Source organism: Ornithorhynchus anatinus, chromosome 7 (genome assembly GCF_004115215.2).
Source record: "Ornithorhynchus anatinus isolate Pmale09 chromosome 7, mOrnAna1.pri.v4, whole genome shotgun sequence".
Taxonomy (NCBI): Eukaryota; Metazoa; Chordata; class Mammalia; order Monotremata; family Ornithorhynchidae; genus Ornithorhynchus; species Ornithorhynchus anatinus.
Window position 1 is genome coordinate 35,040,059 of NC_041734.1, and position 9,784 is coordinate 35,049,842.

At 53.0% G+C, this 9,784-nt stretch overlaps 1 protein-coding gene across 2 annotated transcripts in view; it reads right to left on the reverse strand.

Moving 5' to 3' along the window:
* Nucleotides 1-9,023, reverse strand: part of UBE2F (ubiquitin conjugating enzyme E2 F (putative)) — a 177,632-nt gene extending 168,609 nt beyond the window's left edge. Inside the window, exon 1 of one of the 2 annotated variants that reach the window (XM_029068630.2) lies at nucleotides 8,947-9,023. The gene's annotated coding sequence lies outside the window, so the exon portion shown is untranslated. The remainder of the gene's footprint in view (nucleotides 1-8,946) is intronic. The other variant, XM_029068631.2, reaches the window with a different exon arrangement.
* Between the last annotated feature and the right edge of the window lie 761 nt (nucleotides 9,024-9,784).

Genomic DNA, 9,784 nt, shown 5'->3' on the forward strand with positions numbered 1-9,784 from the left:
TGTCCGTCTCCCCCGATTAGACTGTAAGCCCGTTAAAAGGCAGGGACTGTGTCTATCTGTTACCGATTTGTACATTCCAAGCACTTAGTACAGTGCTCTGCACATAGTAAGCGCCCAATAAATACTACTGAATGAATGAATGAAATTCCCTGAACGCAATATTCAGAAAGCCAGCCCGGCTTCCACTGGAGCTGCATCGCTTTCCAAAGTAAACCCGTGATCGAAAATGAGGGCGATGAGCGAGCTTTCCGTAAACTGGGTCCTGGACCCCACCGGAAGTACCCTATTAAATGCACCAGTGGGGGGGAAAATCCCTCCCAGAAGAGTCCAACCAAACCCCAAATGAAGTTAGCTCCTTCTCGCCCAGTGGCCAACCGCTTGAACGTAACTTTTCAAAACAATATGAAAAACAGTGCTTGAATTTCAAACTTCTTTACTGCCATTTGTCTCCCTCTCTAGACTCTAAACTTCTTGTGGGCAGAGAACATGTCTATCAAGTCTGTTACACTGTACTGTCCCAAGCACTTAATAGAATGCTCTGCACACACTAAGTGCTCAATAAATATAACTGGATGACTTGCACAATACAATTGATAATGTAAGATGGCACTAGGGCATCAGTTAATAATAATAATGGAAGCATCTGTTAAGCGCTTGTTCCGTGCCAGGCACTATACTGGGGTGGAATCAGGCACATCGGGTTGGACCCCAGTCCCCGTCCCACGTGGGGCTGTCTCAATCCCCATTTGACAGATGAGGTAACTGAGGCCCAGCGAAGTGATATAACTTGCCCTAGGTCACACAGCAGAGAAGTGGCAGAGCTGGGATTCGAATCCATGACTTTCTGACTCCCAGGCCCGTGCTCTAGCCATTCCACCATCCTGCTTCTCTTGGTTATTGACATCTATTTGTCCCCGACCTAGCCGGTACTGAATTCCCAGCAAACAGGAGGAAAGCACTGCAGGGGACACAAACGGAGACACGAGGGGAGAAAGGGACGTTGCGGGGAAACAAGAAATTGCCTAGATATCACAGCTCCCTTTCCTCCCTGGCTCCTCCTGTCACAGAGTCCTCAAGTGGCAGGACTCAGCACTTTTTTCCCTTTTTTTTATGGTATTTGTTGAGCACTCACCCTATGCCACGCACTATAATAAATGTAAAATCACAGAGCTGCCAAGTGGCAGAGCCAGGATTAGAACTCAGGGCCTCTGATTCCCAGGCCCGTACTTTATCCACGAGGCCATGCTCTTCTCAGGCAAGCTGATTTGGGAGCCGAGGAAGAGGTACTAAGGAGGAAAAAGGGACAAGAGGATTGGGGGCAAGGAGAAGTGGTAAGAAGATGCAAAAGGGGGGTAAGGAGAAGGGAAAGAAAAGAGGGAAAGACAAGATGGGAAAGAGAAGGGAAGTGGGAAGAAAGGGAGAAGGAAAGACGAGGGAGAGGGGAGAAGAATTGAGAGAAAGGGAGAGTGTAGTGGATCTCTTTTTTTCCTTGGGTCCTACAGAAGCAGAGGTGTCCAGAGGGGTGACACAGGGAGCAATGCGGTCTAGTGGAGAAAGCCTGGGCCTAGGACTCAGAGGACCTGGGTTCTAATCCCAGATCTGCCACTTCTCTGCTGGGTGACCTTGGGCAGGTCATTTCACTTCTCTGGGCCTCAGTTACCTCATCTGTAAAATGGGGATTAAGACTGTGGGACAAATTGATAACCTTTTGTCTACCCCAGCAATTAGAACGGTGCTTGACATAATAATGTTGGTACTTGTTAAGCGCTTACTATGTGCAGAGCACTGTTCTAAGTGCTGGGGGAGATACAGGGTCATCAGGTGGTCCCACGTGAGGCTCACAGTTAATCCCCATTTTACAGATGAGGTAACTGAGGCACAGAGAAGTGAAGTGACTTGCCCACAGTCACACAGCTGCCAAGTGGCAGAGCCAGGATACAAACCCATGACCTCTGACTCCCAAGGCGGAGCTCTTTCCACTGAGCCATGCTGCTTCCTAGTAAGTGCTTAACAAATACCACCATTATTATTATTCTCTGGGACTCAGTTACCTCATCTGTAAAGGGGGGATTAAAACTGTGAACTCCATGTGGGACATGAATTGGGTCCAACCTGATTACCTTGCATCTACCAGAGGGCTTTAGAACAGTGCTTGGAACATAGTAGAAGCAGTGTGGCTCAGTGGAAAGAGCACGGGCTTTGGAGTCAGAGGTCATGGGTTCGAATCCTGGCTTGGCCACTTGTCAGCTGTGTGACTTTGGGCAAGTCACTTAACTTCTCGGTGCCTCAGTTACTTCATCTGTAAAATGGGGATTAAGACTGTGAGCCCCACGTGGGACAACCTGATTCCCTTGTGTCTACCCCAGTGCTTAGAACAGTGCTTGGCACATAGTAAGCGCTTAATAAATACCAACATTATTATTATAGAAAGCGCTCAACAGTTACTATAAGAAGAAGAATTCCCACCCTGCAGCCGGCCAGGTCCACAGACCAGCTGCATTTCTGGAAAAATGGGGTGGAGCAGGAAACGACATCATCTCCCTGCCAAGTAAGGAGGAGGGTGGGCGCCACCAGACCTAAACGGAGGAACCTGAAGGACCGCGGGAGCTTATCGGGGAGGAAGAGGAGGTAGCAGGCGGCTCAGCTGGCCCGGGATGGGGCCGCTGCAACAGGTGAGTTTGCTCCCTCCCTGACCATGGAGAGGAAGGGAAGGGAAGAGAGGGGAGGAGGCGGTGAAGGGGATGGGAAGGAGAGGGGATCTGGGCCCAGTCTCCAAGGGGCTGGCTCTGCCACTGCAGACTGCCAAGCGAGGGCAGGCATGCCCAGTTTTAATGTCTGTTTCCCCCTGTAAACTGTAAAAGCTCCTTGTGAACAGTCGTATTTACTGAGTACATACTGTGTGCAGAACACTGTCCTAAGCACATGGAAGAGTATAATGTAACAACAGACACATTCCCTGCCCAAAAGGAACTTACCATCTTCTTGGGGAGACAAATAAATAATTGGAAATTTCGCCCACCTAGTACTGTGCTTCCCCAAGAGCTCAGTACAGTGCTTTGCATATAGGCAGCAATAATAATAATTGTGGTATTGATTGAATATTTACTATGTGCCAGGTTCTGTACTAGGAGCTGGGGTGGATACAAGCAAATCGGGTTGGATGCGGTCCCTGTCCCTCATGGGGCTCACGGTCTCAATCCTCATTTTACAGATGAGGAAATTGAGGCTCAGAGAAGTGAAGTGACTTGCCCAAGCACACAGCAGACAAATGGCAGGCCCAGGATTAGAACACATGAGCTTCTGATTATCAGGCCCGCGCTCTATCCACTACTCCATGCTGCTTCTATCAAAGCAAGGCTAGGTCGGACAAGAAATGGTGACAGAACCTGAAGAAGTGCGGGATGATGAAGAATGATACACCCATCAAGCAGATTTTTGTTGGGAAAATGCCCAATGAGTGGTGGACAATTTACAACAACGGCACTCAATAAATGCCACTGATGGCCTGTGTGGGCTAAAAGTTGTCAGGGTTCAGGTGTTGCTCCAGGGACCCAGAGCAGGGAGGCAATGCCACAGGCAGGAGGGCCTCCGGGCCAGATCTGACGGGATTTCTCCTCCTCCTCCGCCTACCCACCACTAAGATTCCTCCTCCTCCTGCCTCCTCCGCTTCCCCGCCACCCCGGCCAGGGGCAGCCTGCACTGACACACTCCGAAATGTGTTTACAAGCTTTACCGCCACGACGGATTTAGAACCATATTTATAGAAGGGCTATGAATTTACGGATGGTTCGCAACCCTGTCCCGTCCCCATAACCCTGCCTAACCCTGAGAGGGCAGCAATAGTTCAAACACACCCCTGAGGAATGTATCCAAGTTGGAAGTTTTTTTCCCACCACCGGGGATTCATCAGGCCTGGGATTTTTTTTTTTTTTTTAAACCTCCAGGCCCCTTCAACTGCTGCCCACCTTCCTGCCATTGAGGTAATAATAATAATTGTGGCATTTGTTAAGTGCTTATTATTTGCCAGGCACTGTACTAAGAGCTGGGGCAGGAACAAGGTAATTGGTTTAGACAGTCCCTGTCCCACACAGAGCTCACAGTCTTAATCCCCACTTTACAGATGAGGTAACTGAGGCAGAGAAGTGAAATGACTTGCCCAACATCACACAGCAGGTATGTGGTGGAGTGGGATCAGAACCCAGGTCCTTCTGACTCCTAGGCCCGAGCTCTATCCATTAAATCATGCTGTTGGAAACTGAGGGACAGCAAGGAGACATTCAAGCGGGGAGAGGACCCTTGACCTTCATAGATATTTTTTAAGACATTTGTTAAGCACTTACTGTGTGCCAGGCATTGCACTGATGTAGAAACAAGTTAGCAGCGTGGCTTAGTGGAAAGAGCACGGGCTTGGGAGTCAGAGGTCGTGGGTTCTAATCCCGGCTCCGCCACTTGTCTGCTGTGTGACCTTGGGCAAGTCACTTAACTTCTCTGTGCCTCAGTTATCTCATCTGTAAAACTGGGGATTAAAAAATGGTGAGCCCCACATGCGACAATCTGATTAACCTGTACCTACCCCAGCGCTTCCAACAGTGCTTAGCACATAGTAAGCACTCAACAAATACCACAATTAGAGGTCATGGGTTCAAATCCAGGCTCTGCCACTTGGCAGCTGTGTGACTATGGGCAAGTCACTTAACTTCTCTGTGCCTCAGTTCCCTCATCTGTAAAATGGGGATTAACTGTGAGCCTCACATGGGACAACCTGATCACCCTGTATCTACCCCAGTGCTTAGAACAGTGCTCTGCACATAGTAAGCGCTCAACAAATACCAACATTATAATTGTTATTATTCATCAGGCTGGACACAGTCCCTGTCCCACATGGGACTCACAGTCTTAATCCCCATTTTCCAGACGAGGTAACTGAGGCCCAGAGAAGCGAAGTGACTTGCTGAAGATCACCCAACAGACAAGTGGCAGAGCTTGTCTGTCCGTCTCCCCCGATCAGACTGTAAGCCCGTCAAAGGGCAGGGACTGTCTCTATCTGTTACTGATTTGTACATTCCAGGTGCTTAGTACAGTGCTCTGCACATAGTAAGCGCTCAATAAATACTATTGAATGAATGAAAGAGCTGGGATGAGAAGCCAGGTCCTCTTGAGTCCCAGGCCCGCGCTCTCTCCATTAGGCCACACTGCTCCCTGGGTCACCCCTCTGGACACCTGTGCTTCCGCAAGGCCCCAGGCGGTCGGAGGGCACCCGCTCTCCGCCCCAGGGTCACATCTGTTACCGATTTGTCCATTCCAAGCGCTTAGTACAGTGTTCTGCACATCGTAAGCGCTCAATAAATACTATCGAATGAATCTCTCCAGGGGGAGCGCGGCAGTGCCATGGCTTCAGCAGGCAGGGGCAGCGGCCCGGCCAAGACCAAGGGGAGGGGAAGGGCGGCGGGTGACCTTGGGCCAGAGGTGAGGGCACAGAGAGGGGAGTGTGAGAAGTGAGAGGGAGGGGAAAAAGGGTGGAGGGCAAGGAAGGGACGACTGATGATGGCTGCGTGGGGAGGGGGAAGAGGGAGAGAAGCAACGTGGCCTGGTGGATTGAGCTCGGACCTGGGAGTCGGAAGGACCAGGAAGCTAATCCCGTCTCCGCCGCTTGCCTGCTCTATGACCTTGGGCAAGAAGCAGCATGGCTCAGTGGAAAGCGCCCGGGCTTGGGAGGCAGAGGTCAAGGGTTCGAATCCCGGCTCTGCCACCTGTGACTGTGGGCAAGTCACTTCACTGGGCCTCAGTTACCTCATCTGTAAAATGGGGATTAACCGTGAGCCTCACGTGGGACAACCTGATTACCCTGTATCTACCCCAGTGCTTAGAACAGTGCTCTGCACATAGTAAGTGCTTAACAAATACCAACATCGTTATTATTACCATTTCTCTGTGTCTCAGTTACCTCCTCCGTAAAATGGGGATTAATATTCTGGGCCCCATGTAGGACATGCAAGGGCTGTGTCCAACCTATCTTGCATCCACTCAGTACTTAATAAAGTTCCGGGCACACTGTAGGCGCTTAACAAGTACCAGGAAAAGGGATGGGGGAAGGACTGAGGAGAAAGGGGTTGGGGGACAGAAAGTCACAGCAGTGGGAGATCCATGTCGCCTGTTCAGGTTGAAGGGAAGCACTCAATCACTTTTCCTCCTACCTCAACTCACTGCTCTCCTACTACAATCGTGCCCGCACGCTTTGCTCCTCTATTGCCAAGCTATTCACTGTACCTCGATCTCACCTATCTCATCACTGACCTCTTCCCCCATGTCCTGCCTCTGGCCTGGAACGCCCTCTTTCCTCAAATCTGACAATGACTCTCCCCCACTTCAAAGCCTTATAATAATAATAATAATAATTTTGGTATTTGTTAAGTGCTTACTATGTGCCAACCACGGTTCTAAGCGCTGGGTAGATACAAGGAAATGAGGTTGCCCCACGTGGGGCTCACAGTCTTAATCCCCATTTTAACAGATGAGGTAACTGAGGCGCAGAGAAGTTAAGTGACTTGCCCAAAGTCACACAGCTAAGCGGCACATCTCCTTCCAGGAGGCCTTCCTTGATTAAGCCCCTTTCCTCTTCTTCCACTCCCTTCTGCATCATCCTGACTTGCTCCCTTCATTCATTCCCCCTCCCATCCCCAAAGCATCTATATACATATCTGTAATTTTATCTATCGATAGTAAGTCTGTCTCCCCAACTAGACTGTAAACGTCTTGTGGCAGGGAACATTATGTCGGTATTTGTTAAGCGCTTACTATGTGCACAGCACTGTTCTAAGCGCTGGGGTAGCTACAGGGTCATCAGGTTGTCCCACGTGAGGCTCTCAGTCTTAATCCCCATTTGACAGATGAGGTAGCTGAGGCCCAGAGAAGTGAAGTGACTTGCCCACGGTCACCCAGCTGACAAGTGGCAGAGCGGGGATTCGAACCCACGACCTCTGACTCCCAAGCCCGGGCTCTTTCCCCTGAGCCACGCTGCTTCTCTGTCTAACCAACTCTGTTGTATTGTACTCTCTCAAACACTTAGTACAGTGTTCTGCACATAGTAAGTGCTCACTTACTGCACACTTACACACTTACTGTGTGCAGTAAGTGCTCAATAAAGGACTGACTGAATGACTGGGGGTGGAGGGGAGGGAATGAGGGGAGGTGGGGAGGAGCCCTCCTCTAATCCAACAACGATTACTCTCTGCACCTTCGAAGCTTTACTGACGGCACATCCCCTCCAGGAAGCCCTCCTTGACAAAGCCCCCCCTTTCCTCTTCTCCCCTCCCTTCTGTGTCTCCCTGACTTGCTCCTTTTGTTCTCCCCCCGCCCCCAGTCCCACAGCACTTATGTCCTTATCTGTAATTTATTTCTATTACTGTCTGTCTCCCGCCAATTAGACTGTAAGCTCAATGTGGGCAGGGAGTGTGTCTGCTATATTGTTATAAGGTACCCTCCCAAGTGCTCAGTACAGTGCTCTGCACACAGTAAGTGCCCAATATGATTGAATGATTGAATGAATGGGGGGGGGGCAAGGTGGAGGGGGTGAGAGGAGAAGGGGCAAGCAGGGGAGGCGGTGAGAGGAGGGAGGTGAGGGGGGAAAGAGTGGTGGCGGGGGCGGGTAAAGAAGAGGGGGGAAGGAGAAGTGGGGAGGAGAGGGGGACGAAAGTGAGAGGGGGAAGAAAGGGAGGCCGAAGGAGGAAAGAGGAAGAAAGGGGGGAAGGGGGGGGAAAGGGGGGACAGAAGGGGAGGGGAGAGAGAGGAGAGGCAGGAGGGGGGGCAGAAGGGGAGGTGGAGGAGAGTGGAGAGAAAGATGAGAGTGGAGGGAAAAAAGAGAGTGGAGGGAAAAAAGAGAGTGGAGGGAAAAAAGAGAGTGGAGGGAAAAAAGAGAGTGGAGGGAAAGAGGCCAGTGGGGGAAAGAGGCCAGTGGGGGAAAGAGGAGAGGGAGGTAGAAGGGGAGGAGGGAAAGAAGAGAGTGGAGGGAAAGAAGAAAGGGGGGAAAAGAGGAGAGGGGAAAAAGAGGAGAGGGGGAAAGAGGAGAGGGGGGAAAGAGGAGAGGGGGAAAGAGGAGGGGGGGGAAAGAGGAGGGGGGGGAAGAGGAGGGGGGGAAGGGGGGGGAAGGGGGGGAAGAGGGAGAAAGCGGGGTAGAACGGGGGGGAAGAGGGTGGGGGGAAAGAGGAGGGGGGTAGAAGGAGGGGAAGGAGAGGGGAAAAGAAGAGGGGGGAAGGAGGAAAGTGGGGGGGGAGAAGGGGGGGGAAGGGGGAAGGAGAGGAGGGGAAAGCAGAGGGGGGAAAGCAGAGGGGGGAAAGCAGAGGGGGGAAGGGGGAGGAAAGGGGGGAAGGGGGGAGAGGAGAAGGGGAAAGAGGGGGGGAAGACGATGGGGGGAAAGGAGAAGGGGGAAAGAGGAGAGAGGGGGAAAGAGGAGAGGGGGAAAGAGGAGAGGGGGGAAAGAGGAGAGGGGGGAAGGAGGAGAGAGGGGGAAGGAGGAGAGAGGGGGAAGGAGGGGGAAGAGGAAAGGGGGGGAAGGAGGGGGGAAGAGGAAAGGGGGGGAAGACAGAGGGAAAGAGAGAGGGGGAAAGAAGGGGGGGAAGGGGAGGAAGAGGAGAGAGGAGGAAAGAAGAGGAGGGGGAGGGGGGGAGAAAGAGGAGCGGGGGGAAAGAGGAGGGGGGAAAGACGATGGGGGGAAAGGACAGAGGAGGAAGGAGGAGAGAGGGGGGAAGAGGAAAGGGGGGGAAGAGGAAAGGGAGAAGAAGAGGGGGGAAAGAGGAAAGAAGGGAGGGAGAAAGGGGGGAAGGGGGAAAGAGGGAGGAAAGGAGATGGAAGAAGAAGGGGGGGACGGGGGGGGAGAAGGGGGGGGAAGCCGGGGGAGGGAGAGGGAGGAGGGTAAGGGAGTGGGAGAGAAGCGGCGCCGCCGGCACTGACCTGGAGGCCTCGCTGGCGACGGCGGCGGCAGGACCATCCCCGGCTCCCGCTCCGGCTCCGGCTGGGCCTCGGCGGCGGCGGCGGCGGCGGGAGGGGGAGGGGGAGGGGGAGGGGCGGGGGAGGGGGCGGGGCCAGAGGACCGGAAGGGGCGGGGCCAACCGCCAGGGCCCAACGGGAGCCCGCCCGGCCGCCCGCCCGCCCGGCTCCAACAACTTTTTTTTCCTCCTTCAAAAACCCCGCAAAAACTTTATTGATCGCCGCCGCCGGCGGACAGACACGGACCGGCGCTGGCCCCCTCCCTCCCCCCCCCCGCCCCGGCCTACTGAATAATAATGTTGGTCTTTGTGAAGCGCTTACTGTGTGCAGAGCACTGTGCTAAGCGCTGGGGGGACACACAGGGGAATCAGGTGGTTCCCCCGTGGGGCTCCCAGTCTTCATCCCCATTTGACAGATGAGGCCACTGAGGCCCAGAGAATAATAATGTTGGTATTTGTTAAGCGCTTACTATGTGCCGAGCACTGTTCTAAGCGCTGGGGTAGGCATAGGGGAATCAGGTTGTCCCACGTGGGGCTCACAGTCTTCATCCCCATTTTACAGATGAGGGAACTGAGGCACCGAGAAGTTAAGTGACTTGCCCAAAGTCACACAGCTGACAAGTGGCCGAACCTGGATTCGAACCCATGACCTCAGACTCCAAAGCCCGTGCTCTTTCCAGTGAGCCACGCTGCAGGGACTGGCCCACAGTCACCCAGCTGACAGGTGGCCGAGTCGGGATTCGAACTCATGACCTCTGTCTCCCCAGCCCGGGCTCTTTCCACTGAGCCACGCGGATACAAAG